Here is a 19,232-nt window from a genome sequence, read left to right on the forward strand (position 1 = left end):
CCCCAAAGTGAGTGTGTGTGGGGTGGTTCTGTGTGTGTGTGTGTGTGTGTGTGTGTGTGTGTATGTGTGTGTGTGTGTGTGTGTGTGTGTGTGTGTGTTTGGTGGCATCTCTGTGCACAAGGACGGATGTAAGCACATCTGGAAAGCCTTATGTGGTGGCGGCAGGGGTCTCTGGAGTGGTGCCGGTTCCGCAGCGTGTTTGCATGTGTGTGTGTGTGTGTGTGTGTGTGTGTGTGTGTGTGTGTGTGGGAATTCTCTGTTCCCTCTGCAGGAGGGCCGTTTTTTTCCTGGAGGTTTGCAACCCTGAAAAAACAAGCTGGAGTGTAATGACTTCAGTGTGTGTCTTTAACCCAGAGAAAAAGAAAAGAGCAGACACACGGAGCCAGTTGGCATGTCAGCAACGTCTAATCTAGAAAACAAAAACTTATTCTCTTCTTGTTGCCTTATTCTTTTCTTCCTTTTTTTTTTTTTTGCTGCCTGTTCTTATTTACTTAGGGTTGAAAAAAAAAGACTAAGGAGATAATTGAGAACAAATGTTAGTGATTCGTGCGCTCGCAGGGAAAAAAAGGAAAGAGATGGAATTGCAGATTCTGTTTGAGAAAACAATATAAATATAAATAGATATAAATAAAAAATAGATAGATAGATAGATAGATAGATAGATAGATAGATAGATAGATAGATAGATAGATAGATAGATAGATAGATAGATAAATAAATAAATAAATCTGGGACATGGTGACTTAGCGGTTAGCACGTTCGCCTCACACCTCCAGGGTTGTGGGTTCGATTCCCGCCTCTGCCTCGTGTGTGTGGAGTTTGCATGTTCTCCCCGTGCCTCGGGGGTTTCCTCCGGGTACTCCGGTTTCCTCCCCCAGTCCAAAGACATGCATGGTAGGTTGATTGGCATCTCTGGAAAATTGTCCGTAGTGTGTGTGTGTGTGTGTGTGAGTGAATGAGAGTGTGTGTGTGTGCCCTGTGATGGGTTGGCACTCCGTCCAGGGTGTATCCTGCCTCGATGCCCGATGACGCCTGAGATAGGCACAGGCTCCCCGTGACCCGAGAAGTTCGGATAAGCGGTAGGAGATGAATGAATGAATGAAATGTGTAGTAACACGCTGACTTTACGACGTACCTGTACTGAACACAGTCCCTGGTTTTTCACAGGTGATCTTAAACAAGTCTGTGATTTCTGGAATTTCTTCATCAGTCAAACATATCGAATATTTCAGTTTTATACGTGATATAAACGTGTTCGTTTCATCAGACACCTTTCTGTCACAGAGCTCCGGGCAGGATCGTACGCTAGCTAATGGATTTTAGAAATTATTAAACACATAAAAGTCATCAGATTCAAACAAAACGTAAATAGAACGTCAATAAAGTTGCAACTATTTACTTTAACCAGCTGTTAAGGATCGTTTCGGAGCTCCGACGTCGAGAACAAGCGACTTTTGTTTGACGGAGTCGGCTGAAAGTTCAGGGGGTTTTTTTGGAGCGTCAGAAAGTATGACATCATTTCCTGTAAGGAGATGTAAATATCGTGTATTATTATAAATAATATTCATTTCCTTAAAAGATTTACTTATTATGATCATAACTCTGTGGTCCCTGTAAGGACATAAAATTTATTTAAAATACTATTTAAAAAAGACTACAGAAAGAGAGAGAGAGAGAGAGAGAGAGAGAGAGAGAGAGAGAGAGAGAGAGAGAGAGAGAGAGAGAGAGAGAGAGAGAGAGAGAGAGAGAGAGATTCATTATTCACACACACACAGAGACAGAGAGAGAGAGACAGAGAGAGAGAGAGAGAGAGAGAGAGATTCATTATTCACACACACACAGATACAGAGAGAGAGAGAGAGAGAGAGAGAGAGAGAGAGAGACAGAGAGAGAGACGGAGAGAGAGAGAGAGAGATTCATTATTCACACACACACAGATACAGAGAGAGAGAGAGAGAGAGAGAGAGAGAGAGAGAGAGAGAGAGAGAGAGAGAGAGAGAGAGAGAGAGAGAGAGAGAGAGAGAGAATACTGGTAACAAAAAAAACGTGTAATTTTAACTGCATATTTCTATTTTATATTTATTAATAATATAAATTCACTTCTGAGAGTGAAACAGGTTCAGAACATAAGAAAAGATGGATGGTGTGTCAGGTGATGTACAGGCTGTGTGAAATCAGAGCAATAGCAGAAACACTTGCTCACAATGCGCACACACACACACACACACACACACACACACACACACACACACACACACACACACACACACACACACACACACACACACACACCTTTTATGGAAGTCTGTGCACTTGTTCATTGACGCACAAGTGGATACTTATGGCAGCGCATGCACTTGCCTGCTGCTCTCTCTCTCTCTCACACACACACACACACACACACACACACACACACACACACACACACACACACACACACACACACACACACACACACAAACATGCACAGATGCACATTTGTGGCACATGTTCAGGTTTGTTGCGTTCCCCAGGGAGGAAAGGCTCCATATGGCAGAGCTGATTTAGACACACATGTGGCTTTTAAATGCTTCCTTATCCTGCTCGAGTCCTGACTCCATTTCCCATCGTGTGTAAAACCTTCATCATACAACATTTTCAACAAATATGTCAACAAATACATAAAGTATATAGCACACTGAGATTTATCGTGGAAGCAGGGACACCAGAGATCAAGAAAAATCATGGACGATTCCATGTCGTTGTTGCTTTTTTTTCTGTGCCTATCTCAGGCGTCATCGGGCATCGAGGCAGGATACACCCTGGACGGAGTGCCAACCCATCACAGGGCACACACACATTCTCATTCACTCACACACTCACACACTACGGACAATTTTCCAGAGATACCAATCAACCTACCATGCATGTCTTTGGACCGGGGAAGGAAACCGGAGTACCCGGAGGAAACCCCCGAGGCACGGGGAGAACATGCAAACTCCACACACACACAAGGTGGAGGCGGGAATCAAACCCCCAACCCTGGAGGTGTGAGGCGAACGTGCTAACCACTAAGCCACCGTGTCCCTATTTATTAAAATCACATACTAAACTCACGGAGACTCGAGGAGAAGATCCAGAGTTCCTGATTCAGAATTCCGAGTCGAGACGTTTTCTTGATCAGAGGTCAGGAATAAGACGTTAGGATCTTTAGAATGCAGCATAGGACATACGCTCGGTAAAGTCCTGGCGTGCAAAATTGGTCATTGATCACTTTCTCCTTCTCTCTCTCTCTCCCTCTGTCTATCTCTCTCTCTCTCCCTCTGTCTCTCTCTCTCTCTCTCTCCCTCTGTCTCTCTCTCTCTCCCTCTGTCTCTCTCTCTCTCTATTTCTTTCCTTATTTAAGTTCATGGAATAAAATACATAGAAAAGAATAGAAGAAGATTGTGTTATTGTTTCGTCTCTACACACTCAGGTAGGCCGAGGCTCGAGTTACACACTGACAGCTGTACACACACTTCGGCAGAGACGGCCCAAGCTGCTCACACTGTCTGTCACAGCTCAGTGATCTGTGTGTGTGTGTGTGTGTGTGTGTGTGTGTGTGTGTGTGTGTGTGTGTGTCTGTGTCTGTGATTAAAAAAAAAGGGTAAATAGGAAGAATCTTTCATTCTTGATATTAATGAATATTAATGAATGATGATGATGGAGTGTGTTTGCATGTGACATAATTCTGATTTCCCTCTGTATCTGAAAGCTTCACAGTGATGATGAAGATGATGATGATGAAGGGAGAGAGAGATGTAACCAGAATCTGTGCTGTGAGCTGGGGAACAGGTGTGTGTGTGTGTCCACCTGAGTACACCTTCAGGGCGAAGGAACCTTCTGTCCTTCTTCACTCCACCTGGCTCTGCCTTCTGTGCGGACACACACACACACACACACACACACACACACACACACACACACACACACACACCATTTCTAAATCGTACAGTTTCTCTCTGTGCAGCTCTCAGACAGACCGGCGATCAAGCGTGTAGTGTTATCAGGGTTCAGGACAGAGCTGGAGCAGGAGGAAGACATAAAGCAGAAACTATGAAAACCAGGAAGTAGAAGACAAAGCAGGAACCAGGAAGTAGGACAGGAGGTAAACAGGAGGTGTCTGTGACAGGAGGTGATAAGTGTGTAGGGTACTGGACCATTGTAGTAAGGAGAGTAAGGAGACGGATCATAAAAGGGTCTTAGATCTTAGAAAATCTCATCAGATTCTAGCTTTTTAAGGATTAGTCAATAGAAGTTCAGCTCGTTTTCCTCCTCAATAATAAATCACACTCCAGTGTGTATCAAACTCCACTGAGGAGGTAAAGGTGTGTATCGAACTCCACTGAGGAGGTACACGTGTGTATCGAACTTCACTGAGGAGGTACAGGTGTGTATCGAACTTAGGTGTGGAGGTAGAGGTGTGTATCGAACTTCAGTGAGGAGGTACAGGTGTGTATCGAACATCACTGAGGAGGTCGAGGTGTGTATTGAACTTAAGTGTGGAGGTAGAGGTGTGTATCGAACATCACTGAGGACGTACAGGTGTGTATCGAACTTAAGTGTGGAGGTACACGTGTGTATCGAACTCCATTGAGGAGGTACAGGTGTGTATCGAACTTAAGTGTGGAGATAGAGGCGTGTATCGAACTCCACTGAGGAGGTACAGGTGTGTATCGAACTTAAGTGTGGAGATAGAGGTGTGTATCGAACTTAAGTGTGGAGGTACAGGTGTGTATCGAACTTAAGTGTGGAGGTACAGGTGTGTATCGAACTTCAGTAAGGAGGTACAGGTGTGTATCGAACTCGACTGAGGAGGTAAAGGTGTGTATCGAACTTCAGTGTGGAGGTAAAGGTGTGTATCCACTTCAGTGAGGAGGTACAGGTGTGTATCGAACTTAAGTGTGGAGATAGAGGTGTGTATCGAACTTAAGTGTGGAGGTACAGGTGTGTATCGAACTTAAGTGTGGAGGTACAGGTGTGTATCGAACTTCAGTAAGGAGGTACAGGTGTGTATCGAACTCGACTGAGGAGGTAAAGGTGTGTATCGAACTTCAGTGTGGAGGTAAAGGTGTGTATCCACTTCAGTGAGGAGGTACAGGTGTGTATCGAACTTAAGTGTGGAGGTAAAGGTGTGTATCCACTTCAGTGAGGAGGTACAGGTGTGTATCGAACTTAAGTGTGGAGGTAAAGGTGTGTATCGAACTCCACTGAGGAGGTACAGGTGTGTATCGAACTTCAGTGAGGAGGTAAAGGTGTGTATCCACTTCAGTGAGGAGGTAAAGGTGTGTATCGAACTTCAGTGAGGAGGTGAAGGTGTGTATCAAACTCCATTGAGGAGGTAAAGGTGTGTATCCACTTCAGTGAGGAGGTAAAGGTGTGTATCAAACTTCAGTGAGGAGGTAAAGGTGTGTATCGAACTTCAGTGAGGAGGTACAGGTGTGTATCGAACTCCAGTGAGGAGGTAAAGGTGTGTATCCACTTCAGTGAGGAGGTAAAGGTGTGTATCGAACTTCAGTGAGGAGGTGAAGGTGTGTATCAAACTCCATTGAGGAGGTAAAGGTGTGTATCAAACTTCAGTGAGGAGGTACAGGTGTGTATCCACTTTAGTGAGGAGGTAAAGGTGTGTATCGAACTTCAGTGAGGAGGTAAAGGTGTGTATCGAACTTCAGTGAGGAGGTAAAGGTGTGTATCGAACTTCAGTGAGGAGGTAAAGGTGTGTATCGAACTTCAGTGAGGAGGTACAGGTGTGTATCCACTTCAGTGAGGAGGTAAAGGTGTGTATCGAACTTCAGTGAGGAGGTAAAGGTGTGCATCCACTTCAGTGAGGGGGTAAAGGTGTGTATCGAACTTCAGTGAGGAGATAAAGGTGTGCATCCACTTCAGTGAGGGGGTAAAGGTGTGTATCGAACTTCAGTGAGGGGGTAAAGGTGTGTATCCACTTCAGTGAGGGGGTAAAGGTGTGTATCCACTTCAGTGAGGAGGTAAAGGTGTGTATCGAACTTCAGTGAGGAGGTACAGGTGTGTATCGAACTCCAGTGAGGAGGTAAAGGTGTGTATCCACTTCAGTGAGGAGGTAAAGGTGTGTATCAAACTTCAGTGAGGAGGTGAAGGTGTGTATCAAACTCCATTGAGGAGGTAAAGGTGTGTATCAAACTTCAGTGAGGAGGTACAGGTGTGTATCCACTTTAGTGAGGAGGTAAAGGTGTGTATCGAACTTCAGTGAGGAGGTAAAGGTGTGTATCGAACTTCAGTGAGGAGGTAAAGGTGTGTATCGAACTTCAGTGAGGAGGTACAGGTGTGTATCCACTTCAGTGAGGAGGTAAAGGTGTGTATCGAACTTCAGTGAGGAGGTAAAGGTGTGCACCCACTTCAGTGAGGGGGTAAAGGTGTGTATCGAACTTCAGTGAGGAGGTAAAGGTGTGCATCCACTTCAGTAGGGGGTAAAGGTGTGTATCAAACTTCAGTGAGGGGGTAAAGGTGTGTATCCACTTCAGTGAGGGGGTAAAGGTGTGTATCCACTTCAGTGAAGAGGTAAAGGTGTGTATTGAACTTCAGTGAGGAGGTACAGGTGTGTATCGAACTCCAGTGAGGAGGTAAAGGTGTGTATCCACTTCAGTGAGGAGGTAAAGGTGTGTATCAAACTTCAGTGAGGAGGTACAGGTGTGTATCGAACTCCAGTGAGGAGGTAAAGGTGTGTATCCACTTCAGTGAGGAGGTAAAGGTGTGTATCAAACTTCAGTGAGGAGGTAAAGGTGTGTATCGAACTTCAGTGAGGAGGTACAGGTGTGTATCGAACTTCAGTGAGGAGGTAAAGGTGTGTATCCACTTCAGTGAGGAGGTAAAGGTGTGTATCAAACTTCAGTGAGGAGGTAAAGGTGTGTATCAAACTCCATTGAGGAGGTAAAGGTGTGTATCAAACTTCAGTGAGGAGGTACAGGTGTGTATCCACTTCAGTGAGGAGGTAAAGGTGTGTATCGAACTTCAGTGAGGAGGTAAAGGTGTGTATCGAACTTCAGTGAGGAGGTAAAGGTGTGTATCGAACTTCAGTGAGGAGGTACAGGTGTGTATCCACTTCAGTGAGGAGGTACAGGTGTGTATCCACTTCAGTGAGGAGGTAAAGGTGTGTATCAAACTTCAGTGAGGAGGTAAAGGTGTGTATCGAACTTCAGTGAGGAGGTAAAGGTGTGTATCCACTTCAGTGAGGAGGTACAGGTGTGTATCAAACTTCAGTGAGGAGGTAAAGGTGTGTATCCACTTCAGTGAGGAGGTACAGGTGTGTATCCACTTCAGTGAGGGGGTAAAGGTGTGTATCCACTTCAGTGAGGAGGTAAAGGTGTGTATCCACTTCAGTGAGGAGGTAAAGGTGTGTATCCACTTCAGTGAGGAGGTACAGGTGTGTATCCACTTCAGTGAGGAGGTACAGGTGTGTATCCACTTCAGTGAGGAGGTAAAGGTGTGTATCCACTTCAGTGAGGAGGTAAAGGTGTGTATCCACTTCAGTGAGGAGGTACAGGTGTGTATCCACTTCAGTGAGGAGGTACAGGTGTGTATCCACTTCAGTGAGGAGGTAAAGGTGTGTATCCACTTCATCCCTTTCACTTTTTTTACCTTTGTTTTTTCTGTCTTTATTTCTCGCAATCTTTATCGAAACTCAGTCTCTTGTCAGAAACAGCTGGTCCTGTTGGTTCTGTACCCGCAGGATTTATATCTTGAACTCTTCATTAGCATAAGCAGCCATCATACACTAGCATCTGGAACTTATTTAGATCGTTCTCTCAGATTCAGCCCTGCTGGAGAAATACTTAGCCTAAAATCAGGGATGTTTTCATCCATCCATCCATCCATCCACCCATCCATCCGTTTGTTCGTCCACTCCCAAGCTGAGCCAAGAATAACACAACATTAATCCACTGGATCGCAATGCGGTGGTGGTGGTGGTGGTGGTGGTGGTGGTGGTGGTGACGTTAGCGATATGGACTTTGTGTATTAGCCGTGAGCCGTTTATGTGTGTGTGTGTGTGTGTGTGTGTGTGTGTGTGTGTGTGTGTGTGTGTGTGTGTGTGTGTGTGTGTGTGGGTGTGATGTATATCAGTTATCTCAAAGGTTCCTGGAGAAAAGGAATGTGATATATTGACATAAGTCCTGGTAAGGGGACACGTCATACACACACACTTGCCCCCTGCCTTGTTCTATTTTGTCCCTAAGAGAAGATGCTGGTCTGTGATTGCACCTGCTTGAAACCCACACCCTCAGGCCACTTCTTATCTCCTTATCCCATGCCTGTGTGTGTGTGTGTGTGTGTGTGTGTGTGTGTGTGTGTGTGTGTGTGTGTGTGTGTGTGTGTGTGTGTGTGTGTGTGTGTGTGTGTGTGTGTGTGTGCAATTTGTGCTCCTTAAGTGCTCTATCAGTCCTTTTCTTTCTCTCCCTCTCTCTATTGTTTCTCTTCTAAATCTAAAGCTGCCTCTCATTCTTTTTTTACTCTATCTATCTATCTATCTATCTATCTATCTATCTATCTATCTATCTATCTATCTATCTATCTATCTATCTATCTATCTATCTATCTATCTATCTATCTGATTTGTATATATCTATTCAATTCAATTTTACTTATAAAGCACATTTAAAGCATCCGCCTGATCTGGCCTTAAGTGCTGTACATAGAGTTAAAAGAAAAGGGAAAAAAAGAACATAAATATAAAAGAACACATACAAATTACCAACAATTAAAAGCACAGGAAAAAAAAAGGTGTGTTTTTAACATGGATTTAAATTCAGCAAACATAGAAGCAGTTTTGACTGGTGGTGGCAAGCTATTCCACAGCTTAGTGTCCGCTAGAGGTCTTCTCGGGTCTAAAGAAATTTACCTGACCCGAAGTGACCCAAATCACTTTCTACCCAACGTGCACATGTATCTATGTACCTGGGCAGTGGTGGCTCAACTGGTTAAGGCTTTGGGTTGTTGATCGGAGGATCGGGGTTCAAGGCCCAGCACAGCCAAGCTGATAAAGGCCCTCAACCCTCCCTGCTCCAGGGGTGCTGTATCATAGCTGCCCCTGCATTCTGACCCCAACCTCCTCAGTTGGGGTATGTGAAGAAAAGAATTCCACTGTGCTGTAATGTATATGTGGTGATAATAAAGGCTTCTATGTCCCGTTCTATATATAATATATTTTATTATATTTTATTTATTATTTTTTTATTTATTTTATTTTATTTTTTTATATTTTATTTTATATTTATATATATATAATATTTTATTGTATTTTATTATATATATATATATATATATATATATATATATATATATATCTATATATATATATATATATATATATTTTTTTTTTTTTTTTTTTTTTTTTTTTTTTTTTTTTTTTTTTTAAAGAAAGACCCGACCCGAGACAAACCCGAAAAAATTAGACCCGAGTCCGTCCCGACAGCAATTTTTTTTTTAACCCGACTGGACCCGAATGTTACTTTAGTGTAACCGCTACAGCGTGGATTCAAAATTGATTGACAGGTCTGTTTCAATGAAAATTAGCTCACCGCAAGTCACATGATGTCGCAAGCGGTCTTCGCAAACAGATTAGAGATTGGAAAAGGACTCGAGTCGATGCACACACATGAGATACAGTAGTTCGAGTCTTCTCGGGTCCGTTCGGTAAAAACACATTCATTTTAAATTACCCGAGACCCGACGCCGCTATTATTATACCCGACCCGTGTCCGAGGCACACGTGAAACTTTTAGACCCGAACCCGCTCGGGTCTCGGGTCGGACCTCGGGTTTTCGGATCTAAGTGGACCCGTGAAGACCTCTAGTGCCCGCTATTGCGAAAGCACGTCCCTCCTGCGTCGCAGACGAGATCGTAGTACCGGCAAAATGTGACCATTTTGGGATCTACGTGATCTGGAAGGATTGTACATAACAATCAAATCAGATAGATATTTAGGAGCTAAATTATTGAGAGCTTTGTAAACGCATAACAGACTCTTTTAGTCGATACGGTCAAAGAACGTAAGATCGGTGTAATATAGTCTCGTTTGTGGCTACCTGTGAGTAGACGGGATGAAGAGTTTTGGACCGTGTGAAGACGAGAGATGGAAGAGAGCGGTAACCCAGAATACAAAGAATTACAGTAGTCGTGTCTAGTCTCATATCACCCCTCCTCTCTCTCTCTCTCTCTCTCTCTCTCTCTCTGTCTCTAAAGGTATGCAGAGGCACGATTGACGTTTATGGTTGTTTTAATCCTCAGCAAGTCCAGACAAGACAACAAAAGTGCACCTTGCACTACTTGGCACGTCCTCCAGCTAATGAGGGTCCAAATACCTAAGAGAGAAAGAAAGAGAGAGAGAGAAAGAGAGAGAGAGAAAGAGAGAGAGAAGGGGTGCACAGGTGATCCCTCTCTCCCTTTCAGCAGGTGCACCACACACAGAGAGGATACGCCCCAAACTTCAGAGTTCCTGTGATAAAAACAACAACAATCAGTGCCCTGCTTCCACCTGCCGCCTCCTCCTCCACTTCCTCCACCTGTGTGAAATCTCTCTGATTAAATTGACTAAATCCAGCCTTCTCTTCACTTCTCCCTGCCCTTCTCTCCTCCTCGGGCTTCGTCATGACACGCTGTCGCTCTCCAGGCAGATTCTGGAGAAGAAAGTTGTCTTATGTTACACACACGAAGCTTCTGAAGTGGTAATTAGAGAGCAGAAGGTTTGTAATTACAGCAAAAGCTCACCGCTGGAGTCTGAATGCGCTTTCTTGTGTACTGAGAACATTTAGACAAAATCTTTTCACTGTATTACAGCTAATTATATTTTTTTTACCTGATGTATAAACACATGTTTGGGCCTATTTTGCTTTCTGTACTGAGAACGATCTATAACTATTCTACAGCTTACAAGCTAGAATGTTACATTACAACCCTAATGTTAGCTAAATAGATAGAAACATAACCAGGCATAAAACATCTAATTTAATGTAATATCACCTGAATATCTGATAAGCAAGTTAGTTACACTGATGCTAATATGATTTAGCCAATTTACAATCTGTTTAGCAAGATAAAAACATTCAGCAGCAATAAAAATTAGCTAGGCTTATGCTAATATGACATGACCAACAAGTAGCTAAACCTATACTTTACTAGATAGCTAGCAACATTAAAGGCAGGGTCTCCGATTTTTGAGAAATGCTTCAGAAAACTGAGTCGGGCCGAAAAATAAACAGAAATCAAAACAAAAATCAAAACAAACGTATAGCCAATGAGCAGAAAGGGGCGTGTCTTGTCGATATGGGTGGAGAGAGTGTTCAGAAAGAAGAAAGAGAAGAAAGACTTACGATAAGGCAAGAAGTAGGACGTGTTAATATAGGATCAGCTTTCCAGCGCTGGAGAGAACTGAAGGAGCAGGACGTTGGCCACATATTCACAGGTTGGAGTTTCCCGAGTCAATAACTCCTGAGCTAAACGCTGTTACTACACAAATAACACATCTTTTCTATCGTAGTAATGTAGAGAGGCAGCTACAACCGCGTTTTGTGTAGTAACAGCGTTTAGCTCAGGAGTTATCGACTCGGGAAACTCCGACCTGTGAATATGTGGCCGACTTTACTTAAGACGCCGAGGCGCTTTTTTCCTTCTCGATAGGTGAGTAACGTTGGTTTTGCTTTGTTACACAGAACTAATATATGCCTTTGTCCTTTACATCATTATGCTTGTGTGTCATTTTTGCTTGTTTGTTTATCTACAATTGTATTGTTCTTCCCTTCAGCTATGATAAAGACACGTTTCTTTCAGTTAGTCGCCTGGGTTACGTATGTATGTGTGGGCGGAGCTATCGATACAGGGGTGGGACCCGTTTGGCTTAGGGGCGTGTTTGTTTTGGTTATTTTATATGTCAACATTGGCTTTCAAAAATCGGAGACCTCACATTTAACTATTCATTGACAAATGCTAACTTAGCATTATGAGTCACGTAGCTAGTGAAGTGCATCAAATTAAGAACAATATGATATTATACCTGACAGACGTAAAAAGCATTTCACTGCATGTCGTACTCTGTATGTATGTGTATGTGACAAATAAAATTTGATTTTGATATTAATGAAAATTTGCCAACTAATGTTAGCTAAACATATACTGTAGCTTTGCAGAATTAAACAGAATAATTGGTAGCTATTGTCATTTACAGCTAATAATATAATACTGCAGATATCAACACTAACCAGGAAAAAATATTAGGTTAAAATTTTAAACCTAATTCTACGATGTGCAGCATAACTAGTAAGAGCTAGCTAGTGCTAATTAGCTAACATGAGATGATAATACAGTTTAACCAGCTAATAAAAATAACAATAACCAGCAGCTTTACTGTGTTACAAGCTAGCAAGTTAAGTCTAATGTTAAAAAATACTAATAATATGATCTTACCTCAAGTTACGTGTATATTAGCTAGGCTAATGCTAATTTTATTTAATTTACCCAAAAGTTAGCTGAGTAATTAGCGATATCAACCATCTACCAAAATGGCACCAGCTAATGTAAGTTAAAGCAATAATAAAGAACACATTTATCCAATTCATTGCAATTTATAGTAATAGAAAGCAATATTAATTATCCAAAAATATGCTTTAGCATTCTAGTCCAGTAATATGGATTATATATGCTAATATAACTTCATATGAGCAGCTAATGAAAATTCAACCTTCCAACGGCTAAACTGTGTCCTTAGTTAGAAACATATCAACAAGTTTTGAGACCTAGCGTGGACATGATAAACAGCTTTAGTGCTAGTTTACACACCGGACATTCTAGCTAATCCGCTACGTTGGGGTTTAGGATGAAATGTTGTGTTTTAGAGAAGCTGGCTTGTAAGTGTACGTCCAGAAACATGTTTATCTCTCTCTCTTTTTTTTTTCTGTGTCGTGAGTCAAAGCCCCCACACGGTGAAACACAAACCCATCATCAACACACACATTGAACAAAAGCCACAAGTATGACGCTGGTTCTTCCACCATTCCCCTCTTTTTCCTCGACTCACATGTGTCTCCCTTCGCTGATGTGTTTCATCATCCCTCTCTCCTGTGCCAAATAGCTTGAGGACATCATGCACAATCTATTAGCTCATCCTGGAGCTCTCTCTCTCTCACACACACACACACACACACACACACACACACACACACACACACACACACACACACACACACACACACTGCTTCACTTTGTATTGCACATTAAGGACTTGGGTAAGAAAGTGTCTTCTTGCACATTGGGATCTAAATGCTGGGATGAATAATAAGTGAGATCATCACTGACACTTACACCTACAACTTTAATCGCTTGTGATCGGTGGATGAAGTGGTGTACACGCTACACGCTACACATTACACATTCGAACAGAAACGATGCTCCTGAACGTTCATGTCTGAACCACAAATTTTGCTTTGATTGGTCAGACTGACTTTAGCAGCAAGAACTTTGTCCTCCTCCTACTTTGTCCTTTCTCTTGGAATCTTATTGACTGATTCTTATCTTGATCTTTCTGCTAGTCAACATGCTTGAACTCGCTAGATAGCTAGCAACATTAACTATGCTAAATAGCTACCATTAGGAGAGATAATAGTCATTTTACCCTGATTAACATGTAAGCTAAACTGATGTTAAACAAATTTAACCAAAAAAATAGGCGGGGCACGGTGGCTTTGTGGTTAGCACGTTCGCCTCACACCTCCAGCGTTGGGGGTTCGATTCCCATCTCCGCCTTGTGTGTGTGGAGTTTGCATGTTCTCCCCGTGCCTCGGGGGTTTCCTGCATCTTATAATTTCCTTCCATATTTGGAATTGTCAGAAAATAGTGTAGTCAAATCTGTGGATGGAGATCTCAGACCTTTAGTGAGAAGAAGCCAACTCCATGTGGTCATCGAGGACAACAACCTCGTCATCGATACACAATTATCAGACTGTATCTGACTGTACAAAGGACATTATTCATAATAACAGTTTATAATCACACCCTGCAGTGTCACCCAAATGAGGATGAGGTTCACTTTTGAGTCTGGTTCCTCTCAAGGTTTCTTCCTTTTCCATCTAATGGAGTTTTTCCTCACCACAGTCACCTCAGTCACCTCAGACTTGTTCGTTATGGATAAATACAAACGCATTTAAATATTCATTCATTCATCCATTTTCTAACGCTTATTCGAACTTCTCGGGTCATCGGGTATCGAGGCAGGATACACCCTGGACGGAGTGCCAACCCATCGCAGGGCACACACATGCTCTCATTCACTCACACACACACACTACGGACAATCAACCTACCATGCATGTCTTTGGACCGGGGGAGGAAACCGGAGTACCCGGAGGAAACCCCCGAGGCACGGGGAGAACATGCGAACTCCACACACACAAGGTGGAGGTGGGAATTGAACCCCCGACCCTGGAGGTGTGAGGCGAACGTGCTAACCGCTAAGCCACCGTGTCCCCCTGCATTTAAATATAAGTCTAATATTAAACTTGAACTTTCCGTACTATATTTCATACGTTCTGTAAAACTGCTTTGAGTCACCGTCTATTGTTGAATTGAATTGAACTGAAGATTCAGGTGCTAATCAGATATCACAGGATAAACACAACATGTGGTCCTAACTTGCCCCTCTATCCGCCCCCATACACACACACACAATCTCACACACACACACACACACACACACACACCCCCAGCTGAGATGTTCTTTAACCACAAATTCATTGTTGGTCCATTTAGCAAGACCATTAACTCTCACATGCTTTATGCTTGGCCTGGATCCTGCCTCACTTCTCAGTCACTCTGCATAAATAAATAAAACCTCATGATTAATAAAGGTCTAGACAAAGTTACTGTACCTCCTCAGAGCCTCGTCTGACCGAAGCATCGCTCAGATCTCTGACAGGGTAGCTGAAAGCCTCCTGCAACAGTTTAGATCTCTTACTGACTCAGCTGTCCAAACCACAGCTTCAGACAAAAGCTGGAAAAACGTCAGAGCTTAAACATGTCCCTGACTGCCTCCTAAGTGTCTATCTATGGTTACATACTGCCTTTAACCATAGAAACAAGATCATACCGTTCCCTAAATGCCCCAAACTGTAACTTTAGTCATCCAGCTTGCAGAAGACCGGCGCAAAAATGTTCCCAAATTCCACTGTTACACAAATCTTCATATAAAACCTATATCTTTAATCATACTTTAATCATTTTTTTTTTTTACGTATCATCTTTACATCAATCAGAGTTTCAGATTTAGAGAATGAAGATCTGTGACCATGGATGAGGACAAAAAAACGTTCTGTGAAATGCGTATTTAAAAAAAAATTCCACAAACGCTTTTTATTTAGATCCTGCTGACCAATCGGGTTGTGAGTCGGGTTCTAAGCGAGAAAAAAGAACTCTGGGTTTATTTTTGGGGAATTCGATGGTTTGTGGTTGTGGCCTTGTTTTGAGATGTTTATTATGGAGAATACTAAATCTGTTAGCTAGTAGTTAGTTAGCTAGCTAGAACCGCTGAAGAGTTTCTAAACCGATAAGATGTCGAAAAAGTGTGAAAGCTCTTTAATTACGTCATCTATTTATTCCTTTACGGGAGTTTTTTTTTTAAACCCGGTCTTACCGATGATCAAAGCGCTTTATCCTCAAGCTACAAACAAATGCTAATAGTGGTACTTAAAGCTTCAATTATGTACTTTTAATCGGTTTTAAATCGGTGTCCTTATTCTCACGGACGAGACGCCCGGGCTCGTCACGAGCCGACACCTAATCTGGAAACGTTCTGAGCTTCTCCGCTACAAGAGAGCCGGAAATCTGCTGCTAAAAGAAAAGAAAAGAAAAGAAAAGAAAAGAAAAGAAAAGAAAAGAAAGGTCCAGTTTTAAAGTTTTTAAAGTTTCACAGCAAGTCTAGGTCCTAGTTCTGAGGTGCTAGTAATGCTATCACCTATGTTTTTGTTGTTGTTTTCTGATTTAGCCTGGTTTATTCGATTAGCATGGAATTTCTTTAAACATTTCTTTCTAATCAAATGTGCTATTTAAATTAGAAGCATGAAATATCAGCTAGGAGGCTCTTCCTGTGTAAATTAAAAGCTAAGTCTAATCCACATGTAGGCTACGATGTTTACCTCTGTGCCTCAGTGACAGATGAGACTTGGATCAGATGGAGCGTCGCTCTCTCTCTCTGTCTCTCTCTGTGTGTGTGTGTGTGTGTGTGTGTGTGTGTGTGTGTGTGTGTGTGTGTGTGTGTGTGTGTGCGTGTGTCAGTCGGCTGTGCTACTCCACCCAGATGCTTTTTATCAGAGCTGCAAAATGGCCGCTGTTTATATGCAGCTGACAAGCCGTTTCCTGTGTCCCAAGGTCTAGGAGCTAGGGCTCGTATGGAGCTAGAGGAGGAAAAAAAAAGCGAAAGACAGATAATGGGGGCTAAAGAAAAAAAAAACACCCCCGTTATTTTAAACTAGGTCAGCATAAACTCTCTGAGCTTCCTTTTTGGCTCATGAGACCAAAAATGGTGTGGTGTGGTGCAAGTGCAGCGCTGTGTAAAGTGCACAGTCCTGTAGAGCATAATAAATAAATAAATAAAAAGAGAGAGAGAGAAAGAGAGAACGAAAATCTGCTCGATTGACCGGTACCAGAAGGAAGCTATGGTATTGCCCGGAAGGGGGGGGGGGGTGTTTGATGTGCCAGCGCTGTCACGTTAATGTAAAATACTGGACCGCTTTGAGTCTCAAATTCATAACGCATGGTTCTTGGATGCAGCATCGATGTTCCCGAAGAGATTTTTCTGTGCCTGCTCTTTCTCCCGATCCCACAGTCAGCGGAAAAACCTTTCTAAATATAGCCTGAAAGTTTTTTTTTTTCTTCTTTCCCTCCCGAATCCCTGAGCTGAAACACAAGGGCCATATTTCAGCTGTAAGAAGTGCGTGCTTTAGGTTTAGTCAGCGTAGGAGGCACCTCTTGGCTGTGGGATCAATCTAAACATCTTAGCTTTCTGTGTTTGTGTGTGTGTGTGTGTGTGTGTGTGTGTGTGTGTGTGTGTGTGTGTGTGTGTGTAAGTGTGTGTTTCATAAGCGTGACACATGTGCTCCTTGACTAATGTGACATTCCAGCTCCATTAGTGACAGACACACAATACGCTCGCAGCTTCTCGGGCATGACGGCCATCGGTGCCGTTTCTCGTTCGCATCTCGAATAAGACACTGTCCTTCCGCTACAGGTAAGAGGTGCTGTTTTAACTCCAGCAGGGGGGGAAAAGTCCCTTCTTCACAGTGAAGAACCATCCTTATGTCATCAGCCCACCCACACACATTCTTTCAGAACATGAACCCCAGTCTGAAGGGAACTGAGCTCCCCGTGAGCTTCTCTTCCCTTCCCCCAGACTGCAAAGTGTGTTTAATACGTCTGACTCAGTGCGAGACGACCACATCAAGCTCTGAAATCAGTCTGTTCGCCTCACACACACACACACACACACACACACACACACACACACACACTGCTCTCCACTTTGCAACATCCCACCCTGAGTATTTAAGCTTTGTGTATACATCATATTGAATTATTTAATTATTTAACGAACCCTTATACTGTCTGATAAATAATACACGTGCGTTGCCTTACATCTTAAATCCATCACTGAAAGTACAAATTAAACTATTTTACTTTTACTTCTTTATTGTAGCATAAAGATTTATTTATTTTTTTATTATAAGGAATAAATACAGGAAGTGTGTTATTCGTGTTACATCACAGTATCATTCATTTTAATTTATTAATGATCCGGTTATAATCATATTTATCGTCTTATAACCTTAACAACACACGTCTGTTCGTCGTTTAGTAGGTATCAGAAAATTCTTCCCTAACTTCTTCTCCTCTCTCTTTTTTTTTCTCATTTGAAGTTAAAAAGCATAAATAATGCTGTGATTCCTCCCAAAACTCACCAATTCGGTGAGAAAACATCTAAGTTAAATAAATACGAAAAGACGAGTAATTGCACTTTTACTCGAGTAAAGAATACGTGATTATTTATCTCTGTCTTGTGTACGTGTAGCGAGAGAGAGAGAGAGAGAGAGAGAGAGAGAGAGAGAGAGAAGTCAGACCTCCAAAACCCCTTCACACTTTCCCGCTGAAGTAACAGAGGTTTTTGTATTAAACGTTGTTACACAGCTTTATTCTTACTTCACGTCAACATGGACCTAAATGTATAAAAACGAGTAACGCTGGAAAATTGATCTACTGTATTTTCCAAGATTGTTCCACTTTTAATAACAATTCGAAAACGGGTCATTTTGACCTGGACAGGATATACACACAGATTTATTCTGTGTGTGTGTGTGCGTGTGTGTGTGTGTGTGTGTTTCAGAGAGGGTGGAATAAGCAATTACACAAGAAATCTGTGAGCTTCTTGCCTCACAAGCAGTGAAGGAAGTGCATCGTTACTCCGGCAAGACTGGCTGGCGTCAGTGTGCAGGTCACAAGGGCATTGTAGATCCAACATGTGGTTCTGGGGAAAGGAGGGGGTAAAAAAAAAAGCGAGGGGTATAAAGTGAGGGATGAAGAGAGGGAGGGATGGAGGCTGTCCTACACCAGGAAAGCCCCTGGACTTCAGGCCAGGATTTAGCTTCGGCCTGTTGGGGCTTCCCATATTTAACCGATTGCAGCGCAGAGGAAGAGCTTAAGACTGGATGCACTGGTTAGCGTGGTGCTGGCGATCGTCGCCTTTCCTCTCTCTCTCTCTCTCTCTCTCTCTATATATATATATATATATATATATATATATATATATATATATATATACATATACATATACACACACTATCTCACTTCCATTTTTCTCCAGTTCCTCTGCCTCTTTTCATCCATAGCATTAAGTACACCGTGTCATTAGCAGCACTCTACACTCTATAGGATCCCCGGAGCCGACAGAACGACAGGTGTACGCAGGTGCTCCATTCATCCGTCGACACGTCTTTCGTTCTCGCGCACACACAAACACACACACACACACACACGCTTTACAACAAGCGCTGTCATACTTTCTTTCATCAGTATTTACTCTCATCACACAGGGAACAGACGTTTCTTTTTTATCCAAACATAAATTAGTTTATTGAAAACCCACTTCATATGGAGATACAAAAAAAGTCAAAATAGAGATACAATGGACCTGAATAATAAAAAAAAAAAGA

Source organism: Tachysurus fulvidraco, chromosome 23 (genome assembly GCF_022655615.1).
Source record: "Tachysurus fulvidraco isolate hzauxx_2018 chromosome 23, HZAU_PFXX_2.0, whole genome shotgun sequence".
Classification (NCBI taxonomy): Eukaryota; Metazoa; Chordata; class Actinopteri; order Siluriformes; family Bagridae; genus Tachysurus; species Tachysurus fulvidraco.